We start from the raw sequence: 14,511 nt of genomic DNA on the forward strand, positions 1-14,511 counted from the left end.
GATGGCGGCACAGTAGGAGAACCATAGTCTTGCCTTGTCTCACAAATAAAGCTAGGTAACTATCAAATAATCCTAAATACTCCAGAAATCAACCTGAAGACTGGAAGAACAAACTGTACAACTAAAGGTGGAGAAGAGGCTGCAGTAAAGAAGGTAGGAAGTACAGAGAGAGAGTTTAGGGGAGAAACAGATCACAGTTCCATGGTAGGGGAGGGAACTATGGTTGTGGAGAAGGAGGAGAGAAACAGAGAGACAGACAGACACACACACACACAGAGAGAAAGGCAGAGAGAGAGAGAAAGACAGAGAGAGAGAGAGAGAGAGAGAGAGAGAGAGAGAGAGAGAGAGAGAGAGAGAGGAGCACACAGGGGAACACACAAGGAAAATGTTTCCTCATAGTCATTGGCTTAGAAGATACTAAAGCAAGAATAGAAAATTTGAACAGACCAATAACCAGCAAAGAAACTGAACGAGGAATCAAAAACAAAACAAAACAAAACAAAACAAAAAACCCCACAACAAATAAAAGTCCAGGACTAGATGGCTTCACAGGCAAATTCTACCAAATATTTAAAGAAAAGTTAATACCTATTCTTCTCAAACTATTCCAAAAAAGTGTAAGAGGCCACCATTCTGAGGCCACCATTAACCTAATACCAAAACCAGGTAGACATTACTAAAAAAGGCAACTACAGGCCAATATTTCTGGTAAACATAGATGTAAAAACCCTCAACAAAATATTGGCAAACTTAATCCAACAATACATTTAAAATATCATTCACCACAATCAAGTAAGACTTATTCCTATGCTGCAACAGTGGTTCAAAGGATATCTTATCAAAGGATAAGAACCACATGATCATTTCAAAAGATGCGGAAAAAGAATTTAACAAAGTACAACATCCATTCATGATAAAAATCCTCAACAAAGTACATTTAGAGGGAACATAGCTCAGCATAATAAAGGCCATATATGAAAAACCCACAACTAATATCATCCTAAATGGGAAAAAAAAAACTGAGAGCTTTTCCTCTGCAGTCGTGAACAAGACAGGGATGTCCACTCTTACCACTTTTATTCAATATAGTTCTAGAAGTCCTAGCCACAGCAACAAGATGAGAAAAAGAAATAAAAGTCATCCAAATCTGCAAGGAAGTAGTAAAACTTTCACTCTTTGCAGATGACATGATACTATATATAGAGACCCTAAAAGACCACCAAAAACCTACTAAAACTGATACACGAACTCAGTAAAGTTGCAGGATACAAAATCAACATACATAAATCTGTTGCATTTATATACACCAATAATGAAGTAACAGAAAGAGAAATTAAAAATCCCATTTACAATTTTAACAAAAATAATAAAATACCTAGAAATAAAGCTAACCAAAGAAGTGAAAGACATGTACTCTAAAAGGTATTAAACACTAATGAAAGCATTGATGATGACACAAAGAAACGGAAAGATACTCCATGCTCATAGATTGGTAGAATAAATATTGTTAAGATGTCTTTACTACCGAAAGCAATATACAGATTTAATGAAATCTCTCTCAAAATGCTAAAAACACTTTTTAATAGGGCTAGAACACCAGAAAAGACCTCAAATAGCCAAAGCAACTTGAAAAATCAAAACAAAGTTGGAAGCATCACACTTTCAGACTTCAAGTTATATTACAAAGCTGTAGTAATCAAAGCAGTATGGTACTGGCATAAAAATAGACACATTAATTGATAGAACAGAATAGAAAACCCAGAAATGAACCCACAACCATACGGTCAATTAATCTTCAGCAAAGTAGGAAAGAATATCCAATGGCTAAAAGACAGTGTCTTCAACAAATGGTGTTGGGAAAACTGGACAGCAACATACAAAATAATGAAAAGGGACCCCTTTCTTATATCATACACAAAAATGAGCTCAAAATGGATTAAAGACCTAAATGTGAGACCTGAAACCATAAAAATCCTGGAGAATATAGGCAGTAACTTATTTGACATCAGCTGTAGCAACTTCTTTCTAAATATGTCTTCAGAGGCAGGGGAAACAAAAGCACAAATAAACTATTGTGACTTCATCAAAATAAAAACCATCCGCACAGAGAAGAAAACTTTCAACAAAACTAAAAAGCATCTTAAGGAATGAGAAAAGATATTTGCAGATGACAAATCTGATAAAGGGTAGTATCCAAAATATAAAAAGGATTTATAAAATTCAACACCCCTAAAATGAATAATACTATTAAAAATTAGACATTTTTTCCAAAGAAGACATGCAGATGACCAACAGATACACTAAAAGATGCTCATTACCACTAATCGTCAGGGAACTACAAATCAAAACTACAAGGACATATCACCTCACATCTGTCAAAATGGCTAAACTCAACAACACAGGGAACAATAGGTGTTGGCAAGGATGTGAGAAAGGTGAACCCTCTTGCACTGTTGGTAGGGATGCAAACTAGTTGCAGCCACTCTGGAAAACAATATGGAGGTTCCTCAAAAAGTTAAAAATAGAATTACCTTATGATATGGTAATTGCCCTATTAAGTATTTATCCAAAGAATACAAAAACACGAATTCAAAGGGATACACACATCCCGATGTTTATAGCAGCATTATCAACAATAGTCAATTTATGGAAACAGCCCCAGTGTCCATCAATGGATGAATGGATAAAGATGTGGTGTACACATACACACACACACACACACACACACACACACACACACTGGAATATTACTCAGCCATAAAAAATGAAATCTTGCCATTTGCAACAACATGGATGGAACTACAGAATATTATGCTAAATGAATTAAGTCATCAAAAGCAAAATACCATATGATTTCACTCATGTGGAATTTAAGAAACAAAACAAAGGAGGAAAGGGGAAAAAAAGAGAGAGAGAAGAAAACAAGAAATAGATTCTTAACTATAGAGAATTGATGGTTACCAGAAGGGAGGTGGGTATAAGAATGAGTTACATAGATGATGAGGATTAAGGAGTACTTCTGTTGTGATGAGCACAGGGTGATGTATGGAATTGTTGAATCATTATATTGTACACCTGAAATTAATATTACACTATATGCTAACTAACTGGAATTTAAATAAAGACTTAAAAAATCTATCAATGTAACCTACCATATTAACAGGTTAAAGATGGAAAATACACAATCATATAAATCCAGAAAAAGCATTTGACAAAATTCAATATCCATTCAGGATTTACCAAAAAACCACAAACCTTTCAGAAACACAGGAATAGAAGGGATTTTCTCACTTGATAAAGATCTCCACACAAAAAAAGCAAAACAATACCTATAACTAGTGCATCTCTTACCAACAAAAGACTGAATGCTTTTGATGTCCAGCACATGGACATTAAAACTTATAAAAAAGAATGATCTGTAATAACTCAAAACAAAACACTTAGATGCATATTTTACATGTAGAAAAACGTGCATGCTGAAAAAGAAAAACTGCTTATGAAAGAAATCAGGGTATTCCTAATAAATACACATATTATGTTCATGGATTAAAAGACTCAATACAGTAAAAGATGTCAATTCTCTTAAAATTCTCTTTATACATATATATAGTGTACATATATATGTGTATATATATATGTGTGTGTGTGTATGTGTGTGTGTGTGTATACATGTATATATACACACACACACACACACACACACACACACATACACACACACATACACACATATATATACGTAATTCCTTTCAAAACCCCAGCAAGATTTTTTGTAGATATAGGCAATTTTTTCTAAAATAATTATAAGGAAATGCAAAGGAATTAGAAGAGATAACACAATTTTGAAAAGAAGAATAATGTGGGAGGGATCAGTCTACTTTCAAGATTTAATATATAGCCTCAGTAATTAAAGCTGTGGATGTACAGATGCAAAGATTAACGGAACAGAATAAAGAACCCAGAAATAAATGTATACAAATATGCCCGACTCATTTTTGATAATGGTACAAAGCAAAGTGACAGAAGCAATAGTCATTTGATTTTGAAAATGTTTACTTATTTTTGAGGGAGAGAGAAAAAGAGTATGTGAGTGAGGGAGGAGAAGAGAGAGAGGGAGACAGAGGATCTGAAGCAGGCTCCACACTGAGTAGAAAGCTCAATGTGGGGCTCTAACTCATAGACTGAGAGATCATGACCTGTTCTGGTCCAATGCTTAACTGACTGAACCACCCAGGTGTTGCAATAATACTCATTTTAAAGAATAGTTCTAGAAAAACTGAACATATGTGAGACAAAATTATATATATATATATATATATATATATATATATATATGTATATATATATATGTATGTATATATACACACATATGTATATATGTATATATGTATGTATATGTATGTATGTATATATATGTATGTTTGTATGTATATGTATATATCAACCTAAATCTCATACCTTATACTGAGAGTAAACTTAAAATGAATCACAGACTAGTGATTTCAGCTCAGGTCATGATCTCAAGGTTTATGGCATGGAGCCTCCTGTCAGGCTCTGTGCCGGCAACAAGGAGCCTGCTTGGGATTTCCACCCCCACTGCTTCTCTGCCTCTCCCCCACACTTGCTCACACTCTCTCAAAATAAATAAATAAATTTAGAAAACGAATCGCATAATTTCTTAATTCTACATATGCATCATTATTTTGTTTTTTACTGTTGCTTTTCTTTTTGGTTTATTTTGGGGGAAATGGTTTGTTTTTGCTGTAATAAGAAGAAGCTGCCATAAAAAATGAATCACAGACTTAAATATAAAATGTAAAAGCTATAAACATTTGTGAGAAAAATGCAAGATGAAATCTTTAGGATCTAGGTCTAGCCAAAGACTTTTGATTTGACACTAAAAGCACGATCCATAAAAAAATGAGAAATTGGATTTCATTAATATTAAAAATGTTTGTTCTATGAAAGACTGTGTTAAGAGATGAAAAGACAAGATACAGAAGAGGAAAAGGATTTACAAAACTTACATCTGACAAATGACTACTATCTATAAAATATGAAGAACTCTTAAAATGTAACATTAAAAAAGTCATATAATAAAATCAGAAAATGGGCAAAAGATATGAATTCACATTCTATAGAAGAGAATAAACAGATGACAAACATTTGAAAAAAAATGTTCAGTGTCATTAGCCTTTTAGGAAATGCAAATTAAAGCCACAATGGAAGATCACTACACATCCAGCAGAATATCTAAGATTAAAAAAATGAAAAAGTGAAACCGAATGCTTGTGATAATCCAAAAAACTTTGATTATTTGACCACATTACCAGTGAGAACATAAAATAGTACAGTGTCTCAGAAACAGTTTGGCAGTTTCTTGACAAAACCTGCAGCTATGTTACTACCTAACAATTACAGCCCTGTAATTGGTCCCAGAGAAGGGAAAATTTATGTTCACACAAAGACCTGGACATGAATGTTTATGGAGGCTTTATTCATAATTGTACCAAGCTGTAAAACAACCCAAACACCCTTCAACAGGTGAGTGGTTAAAGTGTGGTATACCCATTCTTTGGAATACTGCTCAGTAAAAAAAAAAAAAAAAAAAAAAAAAAAAAAAAAGGAAAAGGAAAAGGAACTAGTGAGTTATGAGTTATGTGATCTTTTGACAATGTAAATTAATCTTAAGAGATTCATTCTGAGTAAGAAAAAGGCATCTGCAAAGTGCTACATACTGTGTGATTCCACTCATATAAAATTCTTTCCTATTTATTTTGAGAAAGAGAAAGTACATGGGTAGGCAAGTGGGGGAGGAGCATAGAGAGAGAGAGGGAGAGAGAAAACTCTAAGCAGGCTCCACACTGTCAGTGTAGAGTCCGACATGGGGATCAATCCCACCAACCATGAAATCATGACCTAAGCTGAAATCAAGAGTTAGACACTTAACCAACTGAGCCACCCAGGTGCCCCTGATATAGAATTATTGTAATGAAAATGTACAGAAATGGACAACAAATTGGTGGGTTCAGAATGGGCATCAAGTGGGAAGTGGGCTATAAAAGGACAACATGATCCTTGAAGTGCCAAACATATCTTGAATGTATCAATGCCAATATAAAGGTTGTGAAATTGTACTATAGTTTACCAAAGTGTAACCTTCGGGGTACATTGAGTAAATAGTACATAAACGCTTCCTGTATTTTTTTTTTGAAACTTCTTGTGAATCTGATTATCTCAAAATAAAATGTTTAATTTAAAAAATTTTGGTAGTGTAGAGTAGAGAGAAGCGTGTACTTCTAGAGAGAAGTAGATGAGTTCCACATCCAACAATGGGCTGTTGGTATGTTTCTTTTTTTTTTTTTTAATGTTTATTTATTTTTGAGACAGAGAGAGACAGAGCATGAATGGGGGAGGGTCAGAGAGAGGGAGACACAGAATGCGAAACAGGCTCCAGGCTCTGAGCTGTCAGCACAGAGCCCGATGCGGAGCTCGAACTCACGGACCGCGAGATCATGACCTGAGCTGAAGTCAGCCGCTTAACCGACTGAGCCACCCAGGCGCCCCTGTTGGTATGTTTCAAGGAACCTACAGCAGGGCTCCTGCCCTTCTAATTATGAGATGCTAAATGTTATCTGGCATCTCACAGGAGGAACATCAGGCCTTATCATGGGATTTATTTCCTGTATTCCTTTGATTCACTTGGGTGCCCCTATCTCTTTTCTATCATCTATCTTTCCCACATCTCCATTAGGCCCTCAATATTTCTTTCCTTTTCAAAAGATACACATAATTGGTCTGATCCACCCCTAAAAGTGAGAACGTCAAAGGTATCATGTGTACACCATTTTATATAGAAGGAAAAATCACTAGAAATAGGTGATCTGGGATCTAATTTCAGCCTGATAATTCCTTGGGGAAAAGATCCTGGGTCAATAAATGGACAGAAGTAAGCCTCAGTTTCCCTTTCTGTAACATGATTACAGACTTTTTGTCTTTTCTACTTCATAATGCATCGATTATAAGAATAGATTAAATAATAGAAGTCAGAAGGCTTTGTAAAGGATGGGCTACTGCCTATACACTGACGTTGTTATTCCATCTTGAGAACATGTGCTTTTACCAGGAGGTAGAGGTGTGAGCAAATCTCTAATGGCTTAATTTTCACAGATGGCAAGGAGGATGGTTTTGTATAATAGCCACCCAATTTATGTACTTTTTTTTTTCAACGTTTTTAATTTATTTTTTGGGACAGAGAGAGACAGAGCATGAACGGGGGAGGGGCAGAGAGAGAGGGAGACACAGAATCGGAAACAGGCTCCAGGCTCCGAGCCATCAGCCCAGAGCCTGACTCGGGGCTCGAACTCACAGACCGCGAGATCGTGACCTGGCTGAAGTCGGACGCTTAACCGACTGCACCACCCAGGCGCCCCCCAATTTATGTACTTTTAAGACCATTTGTGATAAGGAATTCAATGGTTTCATTGCTGCCACAGACACAGGCATGATCAGAAATGGCAATTTGAAAGAACAGAACACCACCATTGCCCTCAAGAGATAGCACAGTATCCTGCACTTAGAAGATCTTCAAAATATGGTTATTTGAATTGAATAATGCTTACCAGAACTAGACCTTGCCAGTCAATCATATCAACAAAACTTTGGTGGGAGATCACAATCATAAGTATGGCACTCAGCTTGTCATGCAAAAATTCAAAGCAAATGGTATTACTAAGAACTCTCTTATTATCTAGGTAATAAACAGAGTAGTTTTGCTTCATACCTAAGATGTTGGCTATTTGTTTTGTTCCTTCCCTCTCATCTGGGAAAACCTCTGTAATTCAAACATAGTGGATTCAAAGCATATATACTGCAACTCCTTTCTCCCACACCCAGGGAAGGCATTGCTAATTGAAAATAAATCCTTTCTTTCAAATCAATGATAGCTAGTCATTCAAGAAACCCATTTGTGACAACATGGATGGATGTAGAACATGTTATGCTAAGTGAAATAAGTCAAGCAGAGGAAGACAAATACCATATGATTTAACTTATATGTGGAATGCAAAAGAACAAAACAAATGAGCAACAACAACAACAAAAAGCCTCCAAAAACCAGACTCTTAAATACAGAGAACAATTGGTGATTACAGCAGGGGAGGTGGGTGAAGGGATGGGTATAATAAAGGAGATTTTAGAGGTACAAACTTCCAGTTATAAAATAAGTCATAAGAGGAAAATTACAGCTTGGGTATATTGTCAATAATACTATAATAACATTGTATGGTGACAAATGGTGACTATACTTCTCATGGTAAGTACTGAGTAACTTACAGGGATTGTCAAATCAATATATTATACACATGAAATTAATATAACATTGCATGTCAACTGTACTTCAATAATAATAAAAAAAAGATAACAGACAAAACCTCTTGGCCAGTCCTTGTTAATTTGCTCTTTGCCAACAAGTCTTACGACAAAAATTTCCATTTGTATATTGTGATTTGGTGTCTGTTATGTGTAAGGCAATAGAGAAGGTGATGGATGATTTTAAGGGGGCTCAGAGTCCATTACAACAGAAAACGTCAGCCCAAATAATTCTGCTTTGGGGTAGGCATGCTGAAAGTGCTGGAAGAAAGGCACAAGTATCAAGGGAAGTCTAAAAAGTAAGAGGTTACTTGTTACTAGTAAGATCTTGGAAGGCTTCCTGGTGTTGTGAAAAAGTATTTCATCGTCCCCAGGGTAGAGAGGACTTATATTTCTGGAGATGAGAGAAAAAGTATTCTATTCAGAAAGCAAAGGCAATACATTCAAGGAAGTGTTTGCTATGTACAGGAAACAAGGCTTTAGTTTGGTGCACAGGGTATGCTGAGGGAAATGGCAGGAAAATAAATTTAATAGGTAAACTGGGGCCAAATCATGGAAGACTACAGATCAAATACAGTCAAAATACCAGGCTTGCCAACACACCCAGCTTACAGATATGGCAGAATCATACCACAGCAAAGTCAGAAAAAATGTCAAAGAAATAATATTCTCTTTCCTTTTTGTACAGAGACAACATTTTACAGATGAAGAAACAGAGTCATAGAGGCTAAGTACCTGGGTCAAGTTCTAGAACTGAATGGAATCCAGGAGTCTTGCTACCTATTGAATAGCATGTTTTGCCCCTCCTCCCACCCCCCAGCTTCTAGTTGTCTGTCTCTGGGCATAGGAATAGATAATAAACCTCTGCTCCTTCTGGTTGAATTACCCTTTTTCTAGACTCTTCACCAATAGTGACTTTTCCCTCATAATTCAATCTCAGCTCAAAAGTTACTTCCTTGGGGAGGTCTTCCCTGACCATACCATCTGAAGAAGCCCTCTTATCATGGTCCATCCCATCAGTCTGATTTTCTTCACAGAATGAACCACGCTTTGAAGTTACTTTATTTATCGATTTATTTTTGTCTTCTCCTTTATAAGTCAAGATCTGTTCTTTTTTTCTTTCTGTTTCTGCTAAAATTGTATCTTTTACTATAGCAATATTCTAAACCTAGGGAAAAAAGAGAGAGAGAGAGAGAGCGAGTGCACGTCAAGAAGGTTAAGAAGAACAGAAGTGGAGAGAGGAAATTTATAAGTTAATACAGGTTGACTAGTTCATTGAGCAGACTATGAGCACCCACTGTGAAGCACTGTGTTAGACAGTATTAAGAGAGCTACAGGAGTGAGTAAACAAACATGTATGATATAATCTCTATTCTCAGAGCTTATAGCCCAGAGGTAAAGCCAAAATGAATCCAATTCATTAACTAGATAAAATTACAACTGTGAATAATGCAAAGAATGAGAAATACAAGTTGTTATGAGAGCAAAAGATAGCAAGATTTGACCTTATGAGAGAAGTCTGATGATGATTGAGTCATATAGGTGTGGGTAAATGAGGTAAAGAGAAGGAAGAGTATTCTAGGAGCAGGGAAAAGCATTTCAACAGTCAAGTGTCTCATGACTGTTTTTGTTACTGATGGTGATGGTGGTCTCCAGGCAGCTTAAGCACTCCTGCCACTCTGGGATGTTGTCATTCTAGTAGGGCCCCTGGACATAGGAGGAAAAGGTGGTGTGACAGGATCAGCAGTACCAATTAATTACCATTCTTTGCACTAGAGTCATTATTAGTCTCAGAATAAACACTGAATGGGTAATGCAATGTTATCTGTCTACAGCAGAATTTTAATTTGCATGCTTTGTGACACTAATACTTTTACACTATCCAGGAGATAGCTTTTAGAGTCAGTCTTTCTCTCCAATCTTTTCATACAGTGTGTGAACAAATTAGTTTTTTTCCCCTCTCTCCGCCTAGAATTCTTTCCTCTGGGCATTGCTGTCTTTCTTTTCACATTTCCATTAATTGACTTGCGTATTAATTTAACTAACATTTGTTGAGTTGACTATGGGCAAAGTCTGTGGCAGGAACTATGAGAGATTCTAGCTCTCAGAAAGCAGGCATGCTCACAGACTGAACAGTTTCTTTTCTTCTACATTGAAGAATCAACCTCAATTTGCAGCTGTTCAAACACATGATGCTGTTATATGTCTTTGTGTGTTGGACCTATTTTCCCTTTGCCTGGACTTCATTCCTTTTTAAACATTTGACAATCTCTAAGATTTGTCTTAAGTTCCATCTTTTCTTTGAAGCCATGAGTGTCTCAGAATTACTTTCATTACAAATGACAGACCCAATTATAACTACCTTCTTTTTCAAAAGAAATGTATTGTTTTTTGTAGCTTTTGTAGCTGAACAATCCTGGGGGATATGTGGCTTTAAGAATAGCTTGTTTCAAAATACACCAATGTCACCAAGAATAAGGTCTCTTTTTTCATATTTTGGTTCTTCTATACATAAACTCTAGACCCTATAAACAGACCCTATAAACTGTTGACTTCATACCTTTTGGGAAAATCAAGAGTACATTTCTACAAATCTCAGGGAAAGGTTTCATTCTCATTGCCCTGCATTGCATCTCACAACCATCCTTAAACATCACTATTTTCAGGGGAATGCAGGGAGTTAATCGTACTATAGGCAGGACTAGTCACGTGATACTCTTGTTGACCTACTGGTATTCCGTGAGTACCTCCTTCACTCCTACCATGAATGTATGCCTTTCTTTAGTGCCAAATATACTTATAAAACTGTATTTTAATATGCTTGGAAATTCACTGTAGCAGGTAAGATGGAAAAAGGGGTTAAGCATGGTGATGGCAATGGCAGAATCTGTAAGTGACTTACTTGTAAAAATATTGGTAAATAAGCATTCCTTTCTGGTGGTTTTCTCTGCTCAAAGTATCACAGGGACCATACAAAATTACATTTGAAAAGGAGAAATATGGCCTACATCTATCAAATAAAATGTCAGGTTTTTCAAACATGAGTTAATTAAAATCGTATCACTAATGTATATTATGTGCTAGATATTATGCTGAGGACTTTATTAACATTTTGCATTTAAACCATAAACAACATATTAATTTACAAATAGGAAGAGAGAGCTGAAACTAGTAATTTTCTCAAGTCTGTCAGCTAGTATATGATTCTATCAAATTTGAATCCACTGTGTTAAGAGATGAGAATGCAAGAGTATACAAAACCCAGAAAGGCATTGCTTTCATAAAGTAATACAGCCACAGTACAAGAGATCAAAAATTTTCAAATAATTATGCATGTAAATGTCAAATTACACAGTGAATGGTTTACAGCAAAAAAGCACAGGATGCTATGAAAATATACAGCAGGACATCTCTGGAACCTCAAAAAAATACTTCTGGAGAATTTATGCTTGAATTGAGACTCTGGGGATGGGCATATGGTTAACAAGATGGAGAAAAGAGAGATATTCCAGATAAAGGATACTGTGTGGTCAAATTCTCTGAAGGTCAAGGAAAAATGGTATGTTTCAAGAAATGAAAGAAGGATAGAGTGGCCAGGGTATCCAGAAATAGCATGACCTTTGGATAGGCTGGTACAGAATACAAAACTGTGGATATAATGTCTAACCTTGCAGGGCTTTGGTAGGCTACAGTATATATTTTGATTTTAGAGTAGACAGAAATAACTGCAGGGTCTTGAGCGTACAAGTGACTTGTTTAGATTGCATTGCAGAAAAAGAAAGCTACTGGGAGAGGGACACCACCTAAGAATGTATTATATAGTTCAGGAGACAGATTGCTATGGCATTAACAAAAGAGGTGAAGCAATTGACCAATTCAAGACATGATCAGAAGGTAAAATCAGAGGTACTTCGTCATGACAGGTGTGGGAGGATAGGGTGAGAAAGAGGGAAGTATCAGAATGAAGCTCAAGTGTACACAGCTATCTTAGTATGAACCAAAGATGAAATAGGATGGCAGCAAAGTAAGGTGAATATATCAACAGGGGAAGTGGAGAATATAAAAAGGATTGGAGAGGCAGTAGTACAATCAAAAGGAAAGGGGGTGGTTTTGATGGGCAGAAAATTGGTAGGAAACATTTGGTGAGGATAAATAGAAGAAAATAAGTTGGGAAAATAGGATGGGAACACATCAAACGGAGTGTCAGGAACCAAGCTAAGATGTTCATTCATGATGCAGTAGGCAAGGAAGAATCATCACAATTTTCAAAGAGAAGGAATGACATGACCATGAAAGCATATCAGGAAGATTTGTAGCCACTTGTTGAAGAAGACTGGGAGGGCATAGTTAACAGAACAGAGGAGACTAAAAGAGTTGGGGGAGGGCGCAGTAAGTTCAGAGAAGTATAGACAGGGTTTGAAAGAGGATAGTGGAGACAGGGCCAAAAATCAGATCCAAATTCTAAAGTAATGTGAGTGGGCCAACATGCTAGATACTAAGAGCTTTGTAAAGGATTAATAGCTTATCCTCTGCCTCAAGGATTTACAATGTAGGGAGGAGTAATATTTGGTTTCATTTCTCTAAGTGCAAATAAATAATATAAGATGAGAAAAATCTACAAAATTTCAGAGGACGGAATGGTTCTCTTTGAAGTCATCAAGGAAGACCTCATAGAGAAACTGGAAGAATTCAGAATGTGGTTTAAATACTGTAGACAGAAGGAAAAGGTGTTGTTGGTGGTCGAAATCTCAAATGCCCAGGTCCCCAGAAGAATCTGAAGTCTGCCTACAATTGCATTGTAACATGTCTGATTCCTCATTGTGATTTAGCATGTCTTTGTTTTCAACCCCTCCCAACTAAGCACACTGTGCAAATTACTCTAAGGAGACCTACAGCCCCTTTCTGGAGTAGTTAATGAAGATGGTAATAAGATTGAGCTGAACTATGATCTTAGAAAGCCCTCCTGTAGACACTTTGAACTCTGTGAGGCCTCTGATGCCACTCACTGCCACACTTTTTCAGTTTTGCCATTATATTCTCTGACAGTTTTCAATCCTGACGACAGTGTTCATATCTAAGCCAATTTACAATTAATCTTGCAGACAGGCTCTCATCAAACTCTATCACACAATTTCCTGAGATGCCAACATATAATGCACAATGCAGTTCTTTCATGTATTGTAATTATAATTTTATCAGAAAACCAGTCAAGGATTTCTAACATTTTTATCTTCATAACTCTAAATAGCATATCCATTTATATTCACAGCTATGGGGCTGATGGCTTTGTTAGGAAATGGAAGTTATAATTACCAATGGTTTTTCTAGAATCATAGAAACAAAATATTTCACAGTAGGAAGTGAACTAAGAGGTCACTTGATAATAACTCTAATATTTGTGCAGTAGTTTTACAGTTTTTAACCATTCTTCTCATTTGCTCAATGGGATGCACTGGGCAGAAATTACCATCACCATTCTGTAGTTGAAGCATCTGTGTTGTAGAGAAACAATGGGACACAGCCTGGCAATCCAAGCTTAGAACCCAGGTCTTCAGATTCTTAGATTACTACTCTTTGTACTTTAGTATGTTGACCTAGGAAGTGTAAATACTCCCAGAGGACTGTCAAAATCAAGTTACATCAGGGGACTGGAAAGCAAAAACATTTGAACTATTATCAAATTTAAGAATGATGAAGTTATAGCCAACAAGAAGAGTGCATGCCTAGTATAAAAGCAATTACATAAAATAATTCAAAACACTGTTCTGGGCACACATACCACATGTGTAGACTGAATTTAGCTTATGGACTGCAGATTATGGCCCTTACTTCAACATCTGAGAAAAAGAAATAGTCACGACATTCCCCATTTTCTCAACCCCTAGATTATTGATGAGTATTATCTTTGTGAGAATGATTGATGTTTTATTTCCCTTATTTCTTTGTCAAGTACTCAAATCCTCAGGTTTTTACAGGTACTTTTTAATATGTGCTTTTGAGGAATACGTTTATATCAGGAACCATATTAGACATACAGTTATCACTATCATTTGGATGGTATATGTATAAAATTAAGAGGCACAGTCAGAATTACTATAGGCATTCATAGAAGAGAGCTTTCCCTGGGGACTGATGTGATCA

The sequence above is a fragment of the Neofelis nebulosa genome, chromosome 1 (assembly GCF_028018385.1).
Source record: "Neofelis nebulosa isolate mNeoNeb1 chromosome 1, mNeoNeb1.pri, whole genome shotgun sequence".
In the NCBI taxonomy this organism is placed as follows: domain Eukaryota; kingdom Metazoa; phylum Chordata; class Mammalia; order Carnivora; family Felidae; genus Neofelis; species Neofelis nebulosa.